Genomic DNA, 22,855 nt, shown 5'->3' with positions numbered 1-22,855 from the left:
AAGGACTTGCCTGGCAGGCTGGGTGGTGGGAGTCATGGAGTGTAAGGAAGAACTTACTTAGTCTGATTCACACTCAGAGCTGCTTGGGAGGGGCATGGGTATCTGAAGCCTGGGGCATTTGGCGTGGGTCTGAAGGTACCTTGTGAGCAAAGCTGGCCGCATGGTGGTGGCCTGTGTTCGGAGACAGTGCAGTGCCAGGTGCTGTGAAGCCAGTGGCATCGCTTGCCAAGGGCAGTCTCCTGGAGTCACAGCCCATGCAGGAGCTGGCCGCCCCACTCTGGCAGGGCCCACTGAGGGGTCTGCAGCTCTGGGCACCCGGCAGGGGTGGGTCAGCTCTAAAGCTTGGCTGCCTCCTCACCCCAGCCTTCCTCTCATCTCAGCCAGTCTTGAAGGCTGGCTTTCTGAGAAATTACCTTAAAGGTACAATTTCTATACAAATATTAGAGGTTATCATCTCTAGCCACAGGATTTCTGTCTTTTCATCTTCTTGGGTTAGATTTTCAGATGCCCTAGGGTGCCTTTAATTTTTGTGTCAGAATTCAAGATAATCTGTAATTCATGTAATTTAAACAAGTAAATAATTGCAAAGCTGGACTTTTAAGGGGAACTTTTGAAATCAAGTAGGGAAACTCGAGTCAATATCAATCCTCAGAGGCACCACGGAGATGGTTAGAGCATTTATTTATTGATCAAACAAGCGAGACCAGCATGGACCTCATGTGATCCAGCTGGGTAAGTTCTCATTCCCATGGGAGGAGCCCAAAGCCAATCAACTTGCCTGAGGTTAAGAGTAGAAGGAGCAGAGCTGGGACTTGAACCCAGGTCCTCCCAGCATCAGCTGATGCTTCCCCAACATGGCAGCTAGTGACTGGGCTGAGCTCTGCCGTGTGCTGTCCATGCCAGGCTGCACAAATGTTCCAAATCACAGACAAAGGCCACTTAATCTGTTCTGTGATCTATGGAGATGCTTGGGAAATGGAAAGAGAATTACCGAGATGAGTCATTCCATGTCAGCAGGCGATCTGTAACGGAGTTTTTATGACTATTTTATTATTTACTAGAGGCCCGTTGCATGATATTCGTGCAAGAATAGGCCTTCCTTCCCCTGGCTTCACTCCCAGCTGCCTGGAAGCCGGCACATCCCTGCTCCCGGCCCGTCCGGAGCCAGCAAGTCCGAGGGAGCTGGCAAGTCCGTGGGAGCTGGCAAGTCCTCGCTTCTGTCCAAAGCACCTCTCCAGTAGCTCCCTCTGGCCCCCTTTCCCTCATAGTAGGCGTCACGTCCCCTTCCGGCAGGTCCCGCCTGCATATGCAAATTAACCTCCATCTTTGTTTGGTTGATTTGCATACTCGATCTGATTGGCTGTGGGTGTAGTGGAGTGATGGTTAATTTGCATGTTTCTCTTTTATTAGGTAAGATGTTTTGTCAAAAAAAAAATCCATCAGCAGCACAATGCAGCAGAGCCTCCTGCTGGCTGCTCCTCCCAGGACCTGCTGCCAGGGGCAGGAGGGTGTGCCATGAGCAGGTGTTTGTGCCTGGGTCCCACATTCCCGTGCAGGTGCTGTGCTCTAGGAGATTTGGGGTGGGGACCATTTGTATAGAACTATATAGAACTATATTTAAGGGCTCTAGAGGCCGTGTGTGTGTGTGTGTGTGTGTGTGTGTGTGTGTGTGTGTGAGAGAGAGAGAGAGAGAGAGAGAGAGAGAGAGAGAGAGAGGAGAGGCAGAGAGAAAAGACTATTGAGAATGTGCCTACTGAATTAATTGTTCTGTAACACTGAGACCTCAAACACTTTATCTCACCCTTTACTTTCTTTTAACTGAACCAGGAATGTTCAGTGACCAAGCTCTCTTTAGTCCCTGGACTCTAATACTACAGGTGCCTAGTGCTGCTGGCCTCCTGGGCAAAGCTCTGGCCTTAGCCAAGGGCCTTCCTGCCCCGGGACCCGCCCCCACTGCCCCTCTCTCCCTCCTCTGGAGGCTGAGAGGACAGGATTCACCTGTGCTTGGTGTTGATAGGACCCACAGTCTCTCAGCGGATCACTCAGGGACTTCAAGGCTCTCAGACTCATGCAGCCTGAAACCCTTCTTCTGACATCACCGTTCTTCAGTTTTAAACATAACCTTTGACCTCCGTCTTGCTCCTGTCTAAGAAAATGGGATGCTTTGAGATATAAGGTTGACCTCTTTCCACCTCTCCCCACCCTCAGACCTGGAGGTAGCAGGGTCTTTTCTGAGCGTCTGCAGGTTAACATCATGGAACTGAGCCTGGCCCAAAGGGCAGAGGTCATCCCAAAGAGGGCCTTTCCTGGGGACTTGGGGTCCTCCTCTGGGAGAGCCATCAGGCCCCGCTTCATCACTCTGCCTCCATGTCCACCCTGGGGTGAGCAGAGTGCACTTGTCCACTTTATGGAGAACACATTTATTCCATGTCTGGCAGAGGCTTGTGACAGCGACACTAAGCAATGTGAGCCATGGTCCCTGCCCTATGGGGCCAAAAGTCTGCCTGAGGAGGTGGCAATTAAGCAAAGTCCAATAACAATATAATGTTACGAGTAGTTTTTATTAGGTGATTCTGAGACACTACTTAACACCTTCCAGAATATAAAGGCCTATTAGGATCTATGTCTGTCTTGTTTATGCTCCTCTCCAATCACTGATGTGTCTGGAATATAGTAGATACCAAACACATATTTATTTAAAGAAAGAATGAGTGAACCCAGAAACCTCACACTTCAGACACCCTGATCCCATTAAAATTCAGCTAACATATGTTGAGCACTTACTCCAAGTTAAATACTATATTTTAGCACTTCCATTAGTATCTATCTTCCCAACAAAAATCTAAGGCAATTTTATGGAAGAAAAAATGAAAACTCAGTGAGTGTCCACAGGCACACGTCCCATGTGTGGGGTGGAGGGGAGACTCCAAGTTCAGGGTCCTTCTGGCACATTGCCCTTCTTTCCCTTCCATTTATCCATGGCTTTTGGCCTTTTATGCCACTTTCTCCTCTCCTTGCTTTCTCTCTCTGGGACATGGCCCTCTCCTGGCCCTGGGGGTGCCGCTCTCAATTTTATGGGCCATTCCATCAAGAAAGGTCACTGCCTCTTAGCCCCAGATTCTAAAGAGACATGCCAAGCCCGACGCTGCTCGCTGCTCGGCGTGAAGAGCCACACAAATATTAGCAGAACCGAGCTCAATTGCTTTTCCTTCACCAAAAATGCATTAATAAAGTTAATTAGCATTGACCTGAAAAAAATCTGAACAATAACCTCCTGGCATTGGGATCAAATGCAATGAAGCACAAGCAATAAAAACTCCATTACTGCTCCCTTCCGAGACACTGTCACTGATCCTTGGGCGAGAGAGAGGGGACAGGCTCGCATCTCCCCAGGACACCCCTTGCCCCCTTTGCCTTCCGCACCCCCTCCCTCCACCTTTCCAATGACCTCATCTTAGTATTGAATTCCTATTCTAGGCTGGGCATGGAGGAGTGGGGATGGAGGACACAAATATGAATAAGACCCAGTATGTGTCTTCTAGTGGGCCTTGGTCTAGTGGGATAGTGTAAACACCCACTGGATTTCTGTTCCTTGTTAGGACTCCCTCTGCCTTTATTTTCTAGGACACGGTGAGGTGTTTGAAGGAGCACTCCACGTTGGTATTGTGTCAGCCTTACCTCATCCTCCCCCTGGACCCCTCCAGCCATTGCTCCATTCCTGAGGGCAGCACTAGGAGGAGGAAAGGGGTACTGCTGGACCATGTCCTTTCTGTGCCCCTCTGCCCTATGTAACCCATGGGGTGCCATGCCCCTCCCCTGGCTCCCTAGTCCTGCGGGGGCCCACGGACTCAGAAAGCATGACCCCACCTTTAGGTATAGTAGAGGCAGCCACTCTCATTCACAGGTTGCCTCAAACTCTAGTTGGTTGAAGTAGAAAGAAGAGGGGTGAAGGGGACACCCACAAAGTATTGCCTCTAGGCAGCACTTGAAAAATCACACATGACTGAGAAGTCATTGCAGGAAGATGTTCAGCTATAACAGGGGGAAGATAAAGAGTAAAAAGAAGGAGAAACATGAACTGGCCTGGTGGGAGGAAGGAATGGGGACTTCCCGGAACACAGCTAAACCCTTAGAATGTTTTCAATGAGACATTTTGCTCTTGCACTAATGCTCAATCCAATGACCTGGAGCCTTTAAATATGAATGCATTCTGGAATGTTTAGGCAGAGAGAGAGGGGGAGAGAGAGAGAGAGAGGGAGAGAGAGAGAGAGAGCGAGCGAGCTGTAGGCTCCTAGAAAGCACACTGTCCCATGTTCCCATCCTGCATCTGTCCAATGTCTCAGGGTTGAGCTGCCTCATTTGCAGTCCCCTCCCTGCTCTCCTTGCCTCTGGTTCATCTCTACATCATCAGAATTTATTCTCAAAGCACCGGTGGGGTACCTCTTCGAGAAGACCTTGACTGCACCCTGGAATTCAAGATCCTGCCCAATCTGCCTCTATTCTGCTTTCTGCCTTCGGTCCATTGACACCAGACTAGCTGCTCCTCAGACCTTTCCTCGCTGCCTCTCCCAAGAATGAGCCTCTCCAGGAGCATGACTCCTCCAGTTGGCATGGAAGAATGAGAGGAAATTCCACCGCATCTTGGATTGCATGTCTATCCCTGGTTCTGGGCTACTGGCCATTGGAATCTATAGATACTCAAATGATGCTAATAATATCAAATATTTACTAAGCAAGTATTACCTAACTTTGCAGCATCTCATTTAATCCTTAAATGTAGGTCATGTTATCAGCCTTCGTCAGGGAGAGAGCCGGAGGGAGTGGCACACAGCAGCAGGGACAGAGTCGGCAGGAAGCCCAGACTATGCTTGGCTTTAGGGCCTGTTGTTGACCCCCAAGCTATTGCTGGTCCTTGGAACTGCCAATGTGCATAGAAGATCTGCATTCACACAGTAGGCTCATTAGTGTTTGCAGACTGAAACAACAGATGAGAGAGAATCAGGACAGTGGAGGAGCAAACTGCTCTGGAAAGCTAGGCCTGTTGTTTAATGATTCATTGAACAACAAAATAATGCACTCCATGTGGTGACATTTGAGCTTATTTTCCATCAGGTGGACAAACACTATTTACGGAATGAAGATACAGTCCTTGATTGTGCTGGGAATGGAGGTCAGGAGAAGCCCAGGACACTAGCGTGCTTGCTCTGTCTCCCTCTTGACCAACTGGCTGACCTTGGAGGAGGTAGCATCTACCAGGGCACACACCAAAAATACTTCCTTCAGCTGCTTGATGGTGCCTGAAATTGTACCATTACAGCCTAATTCCTTTGGCTTAGACTGCTATTCCCGTTAAAATGCAAATACTCCTCGAGAGGCAAGTTATTAAACTTTATTAGTCTTTTATATCCCATGGTGAATTTATTGATCAGACCCTTCTCAGCAATGGCTGGGATAAGAGAGAAAGATGGAGAGTGTATACATGTCCCAGGCTCCTGGGAATGAGGTCACTGGGAAGGCGAGGGGTGGGGAGCAGAGGTTGGGGGAGGAGTAATGAGAGCTGGAGAACCCAGAAGCATGCCTGTCTCACAGTGCTCTGCTGAGCAGGGCTGTCAGGGCCAGCAGCATGTGACTTTGAGTGGACTGGCTGAGGAGGGCCACGGGCCTGGCGTCAGAAGGACCTAGTTACTAGGGGAAGAAGGGGTGTTAGCTTGGATAGCCGCCTTCCTGGCCACTGTTCTGTGCAAGTAAGCACGTCATTAGCAGCACCATGATTGCTGCCAGTGGTGTTTGCAGGTGTCCTATGGACACCCTGACCCTTTCCTGATTGGTGCTCCTGGAACTGCTCCCTCCAATCAAGCCCCCCGGAGAGCCATGGGCTGCTCTCCTTGGTGTGTGGTGCTGCTTATCCCTTGTACCTCTCTGGTCCAGAGGGGATGCCATAGCATCATTCTCTATCCTGTATAGACGCTTCTCTGAAATAATTCCTCACCATCCACCCACTGCCTGGACAGCAATGGAAAATGAATTCTGAGAGACAGACCCTTTGACATGTCAGGAATTTGAGCAATATTACGTGTCTTCAAAATATTTCTTTCTGCTTTCAGATTTATGGGGTAGCCTTTATTACAATAATAAAATATTTAAAGCAAAAATAATAGAGGAAGCCTAAGATTTCCAGCCTCCATTTTTTTCGAGCTAGCCCACACAGAAATATTCCCTACCTCTGCTCACCTTCTCACCTCGGAGACCATGGCTACTGTGGTCTGCCATGCATTTCCTACGTCCAAGAGTCAGGCAAGGCTGTAGTTAGGACTGTATCTTTATTCAGTAAATAGTGTTTGTCCACCTGATGGAAAATAAGCTCGAATTTCACCACATGGAGTGCATTATTTTGTTGCTCAATGATTCATTGCCTTGCAATGACTCAATGATTCATGCGTCTTGCTTTTGAAATTGAAATAGCACACAATCACATTTTAAATGGAAAAGCAAGTGATTGTTACACTTTGCAGTTGCGATGAGACAGAATTTGCAATTAGGGTTAGATGCTATCATAGGAGAAAAACTTGACCTGGGGACAAGATGCCTGGCTCTGAACCAGCTCTGATCCTAACAGGCTGAGGCATCTGACATTATTTCAGCCATTCATTGAACTATTATATCTTGAATATCTACTATGTATTAGACATCACGCCAATCCGGTGAGAGAGGCAGGTGGATTAAGTGGCTTTTTCCCCCTAGTCTAAGATCCTGAGAAATAGCTGATTTTAGTAGACATTGAAAACCTTGGATATTTGTTAAGAATGAAAATGATGGAGAAGGATTATTTTCCTTGATTTTCAAAGAGCTAATGAATCTTTCCAAGTGGGAAGGTTATATGTAGGTGGGAGGTGGTAAACCTTGCCCTCCTCATTTTGTGAGGCCAGGCTTGGGAGTGCTAGAGGTCTGGGTTCTTTATCATTCACCCAAAGAATCAAGTACATTTCCTTTCTTCCTGGTGCATCTTATTATTTGCTTGGAAGGCAAATGGTTCTGTTGCAGGGATCGGTCCTCAGGAAGACTGTAAGAAAGATGCAGGTGGCACCCTTCGAAGTTCATCCTCTCCTCTCCTCTGTCACTCCTTCGTCCTCACAGGCACTGCACTAGGCTGCCCTTGAGAAACTCCCATCCAGGGGTCGAGGGCAAGGGGTAGTGAAGAATCACAAGTGACAGGTGGGTAGAGTGTGAGGAGGAGCACCTCAAAACTTGATTGGATACAAGAAGGCTTCTTCCTAGAGGCAGTGCTTGCAGTTAAATCCTGTAAACAAATGAGTTATGTGTTCTGTGTTGATGGAGCAGCACAGACAAAGGCCCAGAGTTGGGAGCATGTGGCCTGTTTGGAGAGGCAGTCTGCAATGTGGCCAGGCACGTGGGATGGGGCATCGCACGATGCGGCTGGGACCCCTGAGTAGGGAACGTCTAGGAAGCTAGGAATCGCCACTGAAAACCTTAAGCAAGGGCATGGCATGGTCTTCCCTCTTATCCCCTCCCCCCCAATTTTCTGAACTCCACCCTTTTGTTCCTTTGTTGCCTTTCAAAAGGGGAATTCATTAGTTCAACTTGATAATAGTTTAATGAATGACCTTTCCTTTTAACAGAAAACCATAAAAATCAAAATAAAGTAGCCCTAGCTGGTTTTGCTCAGTGGTTAGAGTGTCAGTCTGCAGACTGAAGGGTCCTGAGTTTGATTCTGTACCTCGGTTGCAGGCTTGTTCCCTGGTCCTAGTAGAGGCATGTGCGGGAGACAACCTATCAATGTGTCTCTCTCACATTGATGTTTCTCTCTCTGTCTCTCCCCATCCCTTCTACTCTCTCTAAAAATCAATGGAAAAATATCCTCAGGTGAGGATTAACAAAACAAAACACACAAACTAAACTGAATAGTGGGCTTTCAGATGTTGCAAAATTTTAGGAGTGTTTTTAAGGGAAGTGGCTCCCCCCATCAGCCCTCAAGTCATACCACACCACCCAAGAGTGGGTGTAGGCCAGCAGGGTGGCCACCATCCACCACCCTGCTTCCTGTAGGACACCTATGCACCAATTGCCTGCTCCAGCTCAGTGTGACAAGAGCTGACAGGCTTGAGGCTGCCGTTGAGTTTCTAGGCCTCCATTTCTCTACCGTTGGACCACCTGGCTCTCCTTCTCATCAGTCAGCTACTGTGTCTCTCTGCCAAAGGTCCCAGGGCTTACAGCAACCATCAGCGCAAAGAATGGCAACTGGAGGGGCCCGAGGAAACAAGGCTGCCATTCAAATGCCAGAGGATTTTAAAACTATTAACATCAAACATCTTTTTTGTTGTTTTTGTATTTTTGTTAATACTCACCCTGACATCTTTTGGGCTCAGGTTTATGTTAACCTCCAAGGGGACTTAGAGAAAAAGTGTATGTTTCAGCTCTGCTTTGGGAAAATGGTTCAATACAAGAAGCCAGTAGATGGGTAGTTCAACGATGGACTTTGTAGGGATCCAGGTCTAAGTGTGGTGGGTGTTGAGAAGCACAGAGCCAGTGCTGGAGCAGTCTGGGAGGCCATCCTGGAGGAAGCATGCCTTACACAGGGTCCTGGTTTTGAGTTCCTTCTTCAGTCATGTTTGTGTGCATTTCTGTAAGTGCCACATTGGATCTGCTTTCTGCTCTCACTTCATTATGTCCCCTGGCCATGACCTTAGCTGCTGCAGAGACCTGTGACGATGCTGAAGGCATATGGGCTTCGGAGGCAGACAGACTTGGCTTGGTGTGACCTCAGGCATATTACGTGATCCTTTAAACTCAGACTCCTTTTCTAGAAAATAAAAGTGGCAAAATACTTACCTATTTACTTTATATAAAGATGTAAAAGAGGTACAGTGTGGACAAAAGTAGGTTTACAGTTGTAATACAAATAAATAATACAATCCTATATAATGAAACTCTAATATGTAAATCGACTGAATGGCGGAACCACCAGCTGAATGACCAGTTGCTATGATATTCACTGACCACCAGAGGGCAGACGCTCAACACAGGAGCTGCCCCCTGGTGGTCAGTGTGATCCTACAAGGGGAGCACCGCTCAGCCAGAAGCCCAGCTCATGGCTGGCGAGCGCAGTGGCGGTGGCAGGAGCCTATCCCGCCTCTGCTGCAGGCAGGCAGTAAGGAGCAAGGGGTCCTGGACTGCAAGAGGGATGTCTGACTGTTGGCTTAGGCCCGATCCCCGGAGGCGCAGGCCAGGCTGAGGAAACCTACCCCCCTTCAAGTGCATGAGTTTCATGCATTGGGCCTCTAGTAATTAATAATAATACAAGAACAACTCTGTTTTGCATACTCATAACTATAAACCTACTTTTGTCTAACCCTGTACTTAAATCAACATTCAAGATGCTGAAAACTCTTACTAAAAGCATCAGATTCCATCCCTGTGCTCCAGTCCACCTACTAGAGCCATCTGAGGCTGGGTGGTCTTGCAGAACGGCCTTTGTCCTGAGTTGTGGTGACCCACCTACCGAGACTGTCTGTGTCAGCTGCAGGCTCCTTGCGACCTGGTTCTCCTGGCTCCTCTGTGTTCCCCCTCCTCGCAGCCAGCTTGGTACCTTCTACCTCTGGGCTGGGAAAACATCCTCCACATTGCCTCTTGGGAAAATAATAACACCAGTCTCCAAGCAGTGCTACAGCTTCAGCTCTGCTCTCCATTCCCATCTTAGAAGGCCAAAGTGTCAGAGCACAACCCACACTTCCAGGCTTTCAAATTCTCAGTCCTGTGAAACCTCGACAGCATCCGCTTTCATCATCCCCACCGCACGAGATGGAAGGAACTTACTGCAAAGTTGCCTGCCAAGTGCAAGTATATCATCTCGCCTATTCATCACCGACATCCTCCACGGCAAGGGTCATTAACCTCATTTTTATAGATGAGAAATGGATACTGTGCAAGATTAAGTGATTTCCCAAGTTCATGTTGAAAACAGCAGAGCCGGGGGATCCCACCTCTGATTGTCAAGTGGTACAGCCATTATTGGTTTGAGGATGTATCTGATTTGTAGTCCCAGAAACACACCCACTCACATCAAATCCTCATGGAAGACAGTGGGCTATTTATTCTAAAAAGCACACAGGTAAACAAATGGGGGACTGTTTCACTGTCACTGTACATCTGTAATCGCTTGCATATGCATTGCTTCCCACTGTGCCCACCTACAGATGTCTATTTGGGAAAATCTGTCATTAATGAGGTAGAAAATGTCCCCCAGACACTGAGCTTTGCTCACTTTGCTCACTGTTTTTGGGTAGGAGTAGGTGTGCGGTGTGCGGGCGGGCTCTGCCACTTAAGATTGTGCCCCACCGCAGTTCCCTTGAAGTTGGTTGTTCTGACAAGTCCCTCCGACCCCTGCCTGCCCTTTGGCTCTCCCTCGGGCTGCCCACTTAAGAAGTCACTTTACCATGCCTCCTTGTGATTGTATTTGCCCAGAGACTGAGCTCAAGGGTCCTTTTAAATTAAAAGATTTTAAAAGACCTCTCTGGGCAGCAAAATGCTGGGGAGTGTGGCAGGGGAGCCCTGAAGGGGGTTCCAGGCATCCAGGTGGCAGGCTACGAGTTCTCTCCTTTAGCTGGAGATGCAGGTCACAGCTGGGGACTGGGGTGGGCCCAGCTAATCTTGCAGAGAAGTTCTGAATTCAGTGTGACGCATGACTTCCCAGGGTCCTATGCGCAGCAAGGACAGAGGACTTCTCTGCAGCTGGATGCTGGGGAGTTAACCCTTTCGCTGATCTAGGAGTAACTCCATTTCTAGCCTCTACAATGTCATGGCCCCATGACTCAGGAGATGCCCTCTCTGCATCATCCTCGAAGAGCTGAAAAAGGCTGGTATTCTTTCACAATTTCTGTGAATGGGGAATGCAGGAAGAGACAGAAGGGCAGAGTCTTAACCATGTCTGGAAGTGAGAAGAGGGACTATAAGAGATTGTTGGCCCCAATTGAGTTGTCAACCTTTACCGTGGCCTCATCCTGGGTGCAGTGTGCTTCCCTACTCTGTGATGCCGGGTTCAGTCTTAGGTCAAAGGGATGTTAGTAGATGTGATGATAGCAGGGTCTTGAGATATACTTGAGCAGTGGAGCCTGCTGTCTGCTGTCTGCTGTCTTCTTAAGAAAAGCGTGCCCTACGTGGCCCACGAATCGCAGGAGGGTGACAGATATGTGGAGCAGAGCCAACTGGCCCACCCTAGTGAAGGGCAGATGAACCCACAAGCTCATGATTGGGAGCTACACTTACTGTCATTCACCACTGATACATTGTGGCTGTTTGTTGCAGAATAATGGTGGCAATAGATAATATAAGGACCTACTTGTGTGGTTACACAGTCCTCTTTCCAAAGGTTTCTTTCTCACTCTCAAAGTCTTTACAGGCCTCTACTGTATGCCAGCACAGTGCTAGGCCCGTGAGTCAGGAAAGATCGAAGCTAGAACCTGCCCTCAGTGTCACTGTCTACATAGGGGTAAACCAAGCCTGATGCATCGCTGGAAGCAAAAATGACTACACAGAAGCTGTCCTACTTGGGGCACATCATGAGAAGGCAGAGCTCTTTGGAAACGACAATAATGCCGGGGAGAACAGAAGGCAGCAGGAAATAAGGATGCTGGAATATGAGATGGATTGACTTCATAAAGGAAGCCTTAGGCATAATCTCCAGGATCTGAGCAGGGCTGGGAGGACAGGTCCAGAGGGTGGACCGGGACACCGGGGAAAAGCCATTTACAAGCTGAGGAGAGGCGCCTCGGATGAAACCAACCCTGCCAGCACCTTGACCTCAGATATCCAGCCTCCAGAACTGTGAGAAATTGAATTTCTTTGTTTAAGCTGCCCAGTCTGTGCTACTTTTTTATGGCAGCCCAAGCAGACCAATACAGTGTCTAGAATTCCTGCATAGAATAGACACTCAAGTCATTTTTGCAAATACAGCAAATCTACCTCTTCTCCTTCCGTGGCCCCTCCTTCTGTTTCTCCTTATTGTCTTGTCCCTTCTTCCCTCTGGCATCTCCCCATCCTCTTCTGTCCATTTCTCTTCCTACTCGTTCCTTTGCTTCACCCCAAACAACGAGACCTCCGGACTCAGCATGAGGCAGGAGGCCAGGTGGCTGGGAGGCAATCTGAGAAGCATTTATGCTCCTATAAAAGGGCCAGGAAGGCTCTGGTCAGAGTCACAGAAGAGTAACAATCGGGAGAAGGAGCAGATTACAGAAATTAAGTATCCTGAGGATGGGGCCTCGGGAGTTTGTGACAGGTCCTTGTTATCTGTTACTTAACTAGAAAGACGAGGGACTGATATGTAGGGAGGTGCCTAATCTTACTTCACCCCCATTTTTAAGGCTGGATTCCTGCTCTGGCAGGGCCTTTTGTCCTATGTCCTGGTTTCCTAACCCCCTCCCCCCGTCACCCCCAAAGGTAGGGTAGGGCCAGCAGGTGGCCAGACACCAGAGGGGGAGCTGCTGGCCAATTCTGCAGCCCTTCCCCAGGGTGGTTACAACAGCCTTTGGCAATCGACTTCCCTTCCAGAAAAGACACTTTCCTCATCCAGAAAAATGAGTGTAATCAGATGGGCTGGCAAGACCGTAGTGAGATTTCTTGGATGAGAGGCTCTGTGTAAACCCAGGGCACTGTTGTTTCCATACCTGGCGGCTGGGCCAGGGGACGAGAGAAATGGGAAAGCCAGGCAAGAATGCCTGCTTGGCAGCTGGCGGCCAAACCTCTCAATCACCCGCATGCTGCAAAGCTGCTCACACACAGGAGCACCACGGAAACCGGTGGGGGAGCCGAGGACCAGCTGCGGGCTCGGGAGAGAAGCATGTGAGCAATAAGTGAGAGGCTAGAAGGTCAGAAGGGAAAACATTCACAGCAGGAGGAAAATATCCGCTGGGCCCCTCTGCTTCCCGCTGCCCTGTGCCTTCGCCCCTGAGGTGAGCATTCAGTGGCGCTGACTGTCACTTCCTGGGAGGCGGGCTGCAGGATTTGCAGAGTTTCTCATTAGCGTGTGTAAGGCGGTCCAGGTCAGGAGCCAGGAGAAGGTATGCCGAAAATAAGGACAAGAGAGCCCCAATAAAGGCAAGGACAAGAGGCGATGAGAACAGGAAAGCAGGAGGGAAGATGAGAGAGGGGAGAGGACGGGAGGAAGGGATCCTCTTTCCAGATGGGAGTCCAGCGCGGGGTCAGCAGGGGGCAGCCTCCTAATGAGGGTTTGTTCCTTCCAGGTGGCACTGAGCAGAAAGCAGCAGCCTTCCCACGGGTTGGCGCTGCCCCCTCCATGGGCAGGACGGGAATGAGTTTGAAGGCGCCCTGACCTTTCTGGGTGCTACGCAGTCCAGGTCCTTATTAAGGAAACAAGCAAATACAGTCACTGAGAAGCTGGGGCCAGCGGGGCCCTGGACCTTTTCCTTAACAAAAGAACAGCTTTGATGTGGAGAGAGCCTATGGAGGTCCTAGGGGCTGCCTGTGGGACATGGGACATGAAGGGCCCTTTTCTGCCTCTCATTTCTCAGGACGGAACTCAGCGCAAGGCTGCAGGCTGCAGAGTGCTGGCTGGAGGGGCTGCCTGCATCAGCGGCTTCATCTGTGGAAGGAAGGTGTTGTGGAGTCAAGGCCTGGGACATTTGATGTGAATGATAGAGGAGGGACACACTCTGAAGAGAAGGCGGGCCTGTCTCACTAGGGGCGGATAGTGCCACCTGGCACCGCTGCCCCACGGGCGTCCACTGTGTGAGCACATGTGTACACACCAAGCACACGCACCATCACAGGTGGTAGCCCACAAGAGAATGGTAGCTGTGACCTTCCTAGGACTACGCTCCCTCCAAAAGGGGAGTCACAGGCCAAGTCAACTCAGGGCCTTCCCCTGACCCCCAATCAGGAAAGCCACCTTCTCAGGACCAAGAAGAAGAGCTGAGAGGAACTGTCCAATTACCTCTTTGCGTCACTGCCCCAGAGGTCATGCAAGAAGAGTTAAAGCTGTAGTGTTAGCCATTGGCAACCCCAAACCTCAAAATCCCGCCCTTCCTCTGATGGGGTCATTCCTACAGAAGGGCTCCGGCAGCTCTGGCTGGTGGGCTGGCTCGGTGTGTTCCTGGCACAGCCGGCCCGGCACAACTAGCAGATTGCACTCATGGGCCGAGGGGAACCAGTCTTCCCATGGCTACTATTTGCCTTCTCATCAGAGACATCGGCTCTTCGTTCTCCAATACATCACATTCTCTGGAGAAATCTGGAACACGGTGTCCTGGGTAGGGACAGAGGAAACCACAGTGAGGCACAGAGCAGCCTCCTAGTCCGGCCTTGCAAAGCAGAGGTGTACCGGCCTCCGTGAGGCACTGCTCTTTTGAATTGTGCTCTGAGAAAGGCTCACTTCCAGGGGCCTGGGTCCCATCCACCAGCTACAGATCCGCAAGACTCTTTCAAGGTCCCAGGCAATCTTCAAATACAGCTGTGCTGACAGTGTCCCCTCAGAAATGTGCAGACTATCTGATTATCTTCCCCATCCACCCTCCAGAATGTTCTAAGGAAAAGCCACTTTAGAAATGAAAATAAACTTCATGACCCTCAAGGCAAACATTGAAAGAACAATCTCTTTGGGGTGGAGTACAGCTAGCTATTCAGTTTTGCTTCTGAGAGCTGAATGTCACATTCTTCGAGTGTCCCATAGTCACATGACTATGACCTCAGCCAGAGGGTGGGGTGAAGAGGAGGGGGTTAGTCCTTCCCTTTGAAGACCCAGCATGGTTTGGACAAGTCATGACCCAACAAGGCTGACACCTTTGTACAAGACTTTGCCAAAGGTTAAAGGGAAAAAATACAAGGGACATGACGACAAATAGCAAAACGGATTCAGACAACCTGGTTCAGAAGGGAAGACTCAGTGCCATGAAGTAGTCTATGGAATTCCACAGGAACCTTAGAAAGGAAAAATAGGGCCCCAGGACATTTTCACCTTTATTTAATTCATTTATTATTATTATTATTATTATTATTATTATTATTATTACTACTAGAGGCCCGATGCACGAAATTCTTGCAAGAGTAGGCCTTCCTTCCCCTGGCTGCCAGGCACTGGCTTCCCTCTGGCACCTGGGACTCGGGCTTCCCTCTTAGCCCCAGCTTCATTGGGAAGGTGGTCCAGAAGGACATCTGGTCTAATTAGCATATTACACTTTTATTATTATAGATTATTTTATTGATTTTTAGAGAGGAAGGGAGAGAGAGAAGCATTGATGTGAGAGAGATACATCGATCGGTTGCCTCTCGCATGCATCCCAACGGGGCAGGAATCAAACCCACAACCTGGTTATTTGCCCTGACCGGGAACCAAATGCACGACGGACCTTTGGTGCATACGAACACGGGCCAACTAACTGAGCCAAACTGGCCATGGTGGGAATTTCCACCTTTAAATCTGCTGCTTTTCTTTCTCCTACTTCTGTTCTAGATGAGGACATTCGAAGGCTATAAACCTCTCAGTTTTGAGAAATATTTCCTCACACCAGCCTACACATAAAAGGTGAGGCTGGAAGTTGCTTCGGGGGTCATGCATAGTGCAGTTTGCACACCAGGATGCTCATCAGAATCACCTGAGCAGCTGGTATAAACACGGATTCCTGGACCACAGCCCCAGACATCAGACTCTACATATCCTGGGAGGACCCTGGGGATGTGTATTTTTAACATGTAGCCCCTTAGATGATGTATCTTGACATTTCAAAGGTAAGGAAACCAGGCAGGCGATGGGACTTATTCAAGGTTACATAGACCTTTAGTACAAGAGTATTTTGAAATGCCTCTCCTCTTCTGCTAAGCTTGTGCCCTAATCGACAGACCTCTGCAGAGTCCAAGGGAGAAACAAGAAGTCTCCGATTCCAACAAAAACATTTATTTGGTTTTCTACCAAAGAGCTAATGTCCAGGATCAGAAAAGAAAGAGGGTCTCACAACATGTGAGAGATGAGGCGCTAGTGCACCCATTTGGATGAGGCGTATCCATATACCCTTAACCTTTATTATTCAGACCCACTGAAATCCCAATTATGCCTAAGCATTTCCATCAGTCCCTGCCTACTGCCAAGGGTCTTGGAACCCAGACCTCGTGAGAGTCAGTAGAATGGACAGAGTGCAGAACTGGTTTGAAGGACCAGAAGTCTGACTGAGCCCAGGTCTCTCTGATTCCTCTAACCAGTGAGGTGATGTGGGCAAAGAGTTCTCCATTCCAAGCCTTAGCTTTCTCTCAGGTTGGGAATCATTTTCCAGGTCTGTAACCCTGTTGAGAAAGCAGGGCATCCAACTTCAGCAATGTGCTAATACTGAAACTGGGTCAAATGACAGTAGCCACAGGAAACATGGAAGGTGTAGTTTCCATCCTGAGTACTTCATGAAAATCAAGAGCCATCCCACCTTGGAAGCCCAATTCCCCAGTCCCCTCACCTGGCTGCCACAAAAGTCATACTTCAGAGAGACTGCAATGAGTAACCAATCATCTTGTCTCTAGCCAGGTGATTTGTCTCCTGCCTCACGTGGGTTGATGCACAGTGTACATTAGGGACTTCACATAGGAGACACAGGGAGCGGGGAGAGCTCGGCCCCTGGCTGGCCACTAGTAGGGCTATGGTTTGACACAAGTAGACACGCACCACAGTTTCTAGATACTGTCTGACCCGAGGATATGCAGCATGGGAGGAGGGTGCCTAGAACCCCTGTCTATATTGACAAAAGTCACCTCAGCTTTCTCCTCCTCTATACACATCTCTCTCCCAAGCCTGTTTGTCACTGGGAATAATCCTCCACACTTAGTACAGGAGCAAAGAGAGGGTTCAGGAGGGCAGGGACCATAAGTAATGCTGTGAAGTCTGCGGGCTCACTTTCTAACTCAAAACATACTGGGTATGGTCTCATCTTAGAACCACAGAACCCGAACTCTGCTGGGGGCTCTGAAGTCACATAGTGATCCCACTTTCCCATTTACAGATATGCGATCCAAGGCCCAGAACAGTGAGTTCTTAGTGCCACATCACGAAAACTCTCCTTTTTTCTTCCTAAGTCCACTCCAATTCTCTCTTTCTCTCTTCCTAGCCTACCCCACCCCTCTTCTGTGAGCTCATTAGTACATTCCTGTAGATCTTGTCCCTCTGCCTAGCTCTCAACCAGGCAGGGGCTGTGCCTTTTGTATGTTCTCTACATATGAGACTTTGTGTGCAGAGTAGGTGCACAACAAGGACATATTAGCTTGGAAAAGACAGTAATGATCACTGCTTAGCAAAGAAGGAAAAATGCTTCAGCAAGCAGGTGGAGCAGTAGGAAAAGTGGGCATCTGTAGTAATGTCCCTAAATGAATGAAGTCTGCTCCTCCCCACCATCCTACCTCTGCCAGCCACATTGGATATCACCTTTCCCCTCATCCAATGACACAGGCCATCCATCACCTCTCTCCCACTCTTCCATCTCTCACTCCCTTTGGCCGCATCTAGCCTTCTGCTCTTCTCTCCCACAGAACTGGATCCCTGAGCTTGTTTGTCCTGCCTCCCCATCCAGCATCGGTGGCTGATTCTCATGTTTGGTCTGGCCCTCCCTGAACCTTGCACATGATTCCAATCACACCCACTGCTCCCCTGTCCCTCTCATCCCCAACCATAGTCTCTGACAAGATGGAACACAGAGATTGAATAAAGGATTCTAGACCCAAGTGAGGCCTGGACATGAGAACAGGGTGGTGGGAGCAGTCACTGCCAAACAGATCCAGAATGATATGGAACAATGGCCTCTCCAAACACTAGGCATCAAGTCTATTGCCTTGGTGTCTTTATACAAAGAGACCCTAAATTTTTACTTTGCTTTGTCAAAAAGTCCTTTTTAATGTCTTCCTTTCTCTCTCCTCATCCCCTTTCAACATACCCCTTATTCTCTGTCACACACACTCCTCAACACTTTTTCTCTTACAAATAGAAATCATAAGTACAGGAGATGATTCCTACTGGCAGAAAATAGAAATTCTTTGTCTCTATGGATCCTGGCTGCACTTCCTTTGACTCATTCATAAACTGGCATAAAGACAGCCTAGAGCTGTGTTCACCAGGTGATTTTGTTTCTTTCCTCACTCTATGGTGGGTCCTTTATTGCAGCTAAATTCTTCCTATAGTTCAGCATAAAAAACTTCAGGTCTCTTTTCCTTTAAAACAACCCCCACTCTTACCATCACACAGGTAGCTCAAAAGGAAATTGTGAAAGTTGGTTCTGGCCTGATGTCCCTCTGAACAGAGATGCTCAATGCATAGCTTACATGCATAAGTAGTCAAAGCCAAAGGCCATTTGTCACTGAGAGATGTATCTAAGCAACCTTGGTGCTAAGCAACAGATTGGAACTCAGTGTCCTGGTTCACTCCAGTCAGAGCAGGCAGCTCAGAACTTGGCCTTGAAGGGAAGAGAGGCTTGATTTGGGTGGAGGAGGGGCTTGTGGAAGAGAGGTGAGGAGAGAAAGAGAGAAGAAGAAAGGAGAAAATGAAAGGAGGTGAGGGTGGAAGAGGAGGGGGAAAAGGGAGGAGAGGAGATAAAGATAGAAGAGAAAGACATAGAAAGGGGAGAAAGATGGTGAAGATTAACAATGAACAGAAGATGATTGGGTTTAAGCAACATGGAATGCCATTACTGACAGTTGTTAAGACTAATATTTAAAGAATGGCCTGAAGTTTTCTCAGAGTACATGGCAACAGTGAAGATTTTTGAACGTGTTATTGAGTTTGCATCTCCCAGAGTGTCAAAATATTTCTCAAGAACCTTTAGGACCTGGATCATCCACAGTCCCAAAAATTAGTTTCACCTCCCTTCCTGGTTTTCTCTTATAGAACTGAAGCAGGCATGCACTGAGAGGGGTGGTGGTGGTGGTAGTGGTGGTGGTGGTGGTGGTGGTGGGGTGGTGGTGGTGGTGGTAATTTTTGAGGGGAGGTGCCAGGAATGGAGGAGTACATGTAATAGTGGCATCTGGATAAAGAGGGAGGTCAGAGTAACAAATTCAATTTGATGGTAGGTCAGATCATAGGGTGAGCATGAACTCCCTCCTTGTATTTTACATTTTTTTTTTGCAAGTGTTCATATGAAAGAGGCCAAGAACCATCTATAAATTGCCTCTTATGGGTGAGAACCCACAGTGCTCATCCAGCCAACCCTGTCTTGGGTCGCAGGTCCAGGGAAATGGCTTGACAGCCATGTTATAATTAGTCTGGGAATGTTTCCCAGTGAGTAGAATGGCTCAAGGGATGAGGATGCCAGGTAGCACCTGGTATACAACCTCAATCCCAGTGTCTCTTCTAGCCCACGCTCTACCCTACTAAATTCTCCACATGCTTTTCTCATGCATTGTTTGTTCTGACTCTCGCCACCGCCCTCCCATTGGCTGAGAGCAGTTGTCGCATGGCCGGTATCACACAAGCCACTTATCAAAGCTCCCTCACACACTGGCAGGATGATTAGAGGCCATTTCAACAAGGCTCTGGAATGGGGTCATTAAGAGCTGTCATTCCCTTTTGCTAAACCAATTTGTATCAGTTGTCGACTGTCAGGATCTCTGACTCATGGAGAGGTGTCTGAGCCCTGAAAACGTTTGGCATATGGCAAGCATGGCATGTACTTATGAGCTGTGTCTTGTCCCTGATTGAGATCTATCATCACCAACCAAGCCTCCAGACTCAGCAATTTACAAATTCCAGGCTTTTGTGGTTTGCCTCCTCCCCAGAGCTATTCCCAGGCCCAGCCTCGCCAGGAAAGTACCAGGTGCATTTTGTCCAGGGTTGATGAGATGTCTCTTTTGGTTTGGCTTTTATAAGCCAAACAAGAACATTGGGAACATCAAGCCCATTGTAGTGCCAATTGTGCCAATTGCAGGTATTCTAAAACATCTAAGTGCATCTAAGTGTGTGTGTGTGTGTGTGTGTGTGTGTGTGTGTGTGACATTATTCAAAGATAGGTTTCCAAGGATTCTCTCTCTCTCTCTCTCTCTCTCTCTCTCTCTCTCTCTCTCTCACACACACACACACACACACACACACACACACATACACACACAGATTGGCAAAGGAATAGACTACACTTTTTGGAGAAAAAAGGAAGTATGTCACCCAAAACACATGCAGACAATCCAATAAAATGTTTCTTTTCTTTCGCAGGACTCCTGTGTCTCAGTTTAATGAACATTTGTTTTGGCCACACAATAACTGATCCCCTTTCAAATATTGGGGGACGTTACCATACTCAGAGGGAGAAACTGCCTGCTATTGTATAACCAATATTCTAGAACTTTTCAAGTTGAGTAGAGATATATGTCCTCACTCCATCAGTCAGACACACATACTGTAAACTGGCTAAAAAGGAAAAAAGGACTGTGCAGAACCTGTTTTGGGTAGAGTGGTACAATAGCAGGAGCAGCAGCAGTCACATCTGTGTGCAAGGGTGACAGTGGCATTTGTGACTTGTGTCCAATTTCTGTGGTAAAACGTGAGACCACCTACAGCATCTAGTGCCCAGAGGTGGCTACTGGGTGTTTCCCCTGATTAGCTCTGTGATGTAATTCGGGGCTGCATTCCTGCCTTTGTAGACATCAATTCTGGTTTTCTAACTCTCACAGAGATTTTTGTAAACGACTCAATTTCCTTTTGATCAATTATTTTTTTCCGTTAAACTAACCAAAGTTGGTTTCTGTTGCTTGCAATTAAGAACCATGACTGATGCAAAAATTGGTATGAGAACTAATCAATGAAAACAGATCCTTCTGGGAGATAAAGGGTGGGCCTGGTAGTGATTATCTGGTCTTATTAAATTTGAGGGCTATTAGTATTGTGACCCCTGAAAAAAGAAAAGACACCTACTAAGAAGGGCTCTTAGTGGCTAACTGGGCTCAAATATTTAAAAAGCAGAGTCTAACAGCCATCTCTACATAAGAGCCTCTCATGCAAACTGAATTCCTGGAGAAGTCTCAGCAGTAAGCTGCCTGCATTGCATTTCTGCCTTGAGAGCCAGCACTTTTAAAGGAGTTCCTGGAGTCTATTTCAACCAATAGAACTGAGGCTTTCCCACATCCAATGGGAGTTGTGCAGCTCTGACCAATCAGAGTAGTTCTATTCTGACCAATCAGGGACCAGAAGTGGGACTTCTGTCTATAATAAGCCAGCACCCCTCTGGCTGGGGAGGGTACTTTCTACCAAAAACTGGAGGCTGCATTTTCCAGGCTGTAGGTGAAACACCAAAGATGTCTCCTCAAAGCCAATCAGCAGCATGGAGCAGAATAGACTGGTGAGGAAAAAGATGGCCTGGAGCAGGGCAGATGGACCATCATGGAGAGGCTCATGGTGGGGCAGAGTTGCCTAGCTGAAGAGAGGGTTGGCCCTAGGGTTGCCTGAGTCCAGGGCAGCCTCAGGGCCTTGCTATTTTCGCATCTGCACTCTGGAGCTGTTCCACAATAATGCTATTTCCACAGCTATGCTGTATTACCATTGAGCTGTTGGCACTAAATAAAGTTTTCTTTTTCACCACATCCCAAATTGGGGATTCCTGTTGGCATTGAATTGGTGCTAACAATTAGTTGACAGTATACAAATTCCATAATAAGATGGAATTCTGACAGTGGCCTGTCATGATAAAACTGCTTATCAAATTATCATCTGTGGTCATCTATAATAATGTGTCCATCAAGTGGCCAGTTACATGGAACAATCTGAAAAGCAAGAAGAAATCAATCACCATTGGGTGGGAAAAATTTTTCTTTTTTTTTCTTTTTTTTTTTTTATATATATTTTATTGATTTTTTTACAGAGAGGAAGAGAGAGGGATAGACAGTTAGAAACATCAATGAGAGAGAAACATCGATCAGCTGCCTCCTGCACACCCCCTACTGGGGATGTGCCCGCAACCAAGGTACATGCCCTTGACCGGAATCGAACCCGGGACCTTTCAGTCCGCAGACCGACGCTCTATCCACTGAGCCAAACTGGTTTCGGCAAGGGGAAAAATTTTTCAATTAGTGCTGCAAGACAAAAGAAAGAGAATGAATTAATCAAACTCCTAAATTCTACAAGTAAGCAATGGGCTGAAAACCAGGAACTTTATGTAAGTGTGCAAAATACTTTGATTTCTTACATATTTAAGGTTGAGACAACCAAAACCAGGCTCAAAATCTGATTCTGTCAGTATCAAGCATAATATCCATTGCATTCATAGATTCATTGTTTCTCAGATTAAAGCTAAGGCATTTATTGGGAAAGAGTAACATTCTAAAACTTGCATTGGGATATATAAGAATCAGATAATTTAAAGTACATTGACCCCCAAGTCCCTCAAAGCATCATTTGATAGTCAAAACAGTCCTCTCTTTTCTTGTCTAATTAGGATGTTCCTGCCTTGACTGAAGATCCTGTAATGACTTTACTTGAAAGAATGATCTTGTAAGAAGAAGATAATTCTTCTAGAAGCTCATCCTCACCTTTTCTCCTACTCTCAACACTTATAACTTGAGTCACTTTTCAGCATGCCCTTGTCATGGAGTAAAGGCCATTATGTTGAAAAAGTTTGCTATTTCTTCAACTAGCAGGCGATAAGTAATGCCACGACCTTGCAGGAATTATAAAAAAGTAGGACCATCATTAAAGATTGGAATATGCAGGGGTGATATGATAGATTGGATAATTGCTCAGCAAATATTCACTACACTCTCCTTCCCCTTGGGAAGGAGTATATGTCACTGAATCACTACTTTTGGGTTTGGCCATATATGGCTTTCTTCAGCCAGTGGAATGTGTCCAATGAACTATGCTTTCATAATTTAGATTAGCACT

The 22,855-nt window shown here is 47.7% G+C and overlaps 1 long non-coding RNA gene across 4 annotated transcripts; it reads right to left on the bottom strand.

The window, feature by feature from the left end:
* Positions 1-664: 664 nt before the first annotated feature.
* On the bottom strand, positions 665-18,339 carry LOC114228015 (uncharacterized). 4 transcript variants are annotated; one of them, XR_008556216.1, is made up of 5 exons: positions 13,964-14,069; positions 9,518-9,644; positions 8,364-8,818; positions 1,999-2,142; positions 665-967 (listed from the first exon to the last, which is right to left on the bottom strand). It is a non-coding gene; the product is annotated as an uncharacterized LOC114228015 (long non-coding RNA). The 4 variants fall into 4 exon arrangements; XR_008556215.1 differs by lacking the exon at positions 13,964-14,069 and adding an exon at positions 4,744-4,975 and having other exon boundaries at positions 9,518-10,004; XR_003614100.2 differs by lacking the exons at positions 9,518-9,644; positions 13,964-14,069 and adding an exon at positions 18,229-18,339.
* Positions 18,340-22,855: the final 4,516 nt, after the last annotated feature.

This window comes from Eptesicus fuscus, chromosome 6 (genome assembly GCF_027574615.1).
Source record: "Eptesicus fuscus isolate TK198812 chromosome 6, DD_ASM_mEF_20220401, whole genome shotgun sequence".
In the NCBI taxonomy this organism is placed as follows: Eukaryota; Metazoa; Chordata; class Mammalia; order Chiroptera; family Vespertilionidae; genus Eptesicus; species Eptesicus fuscus.
The sequence above is the reverse complement of the archived record's forward strand: the minus strand, read 5'-3'. Positions and strand labels throughout refer to the sequence as shown.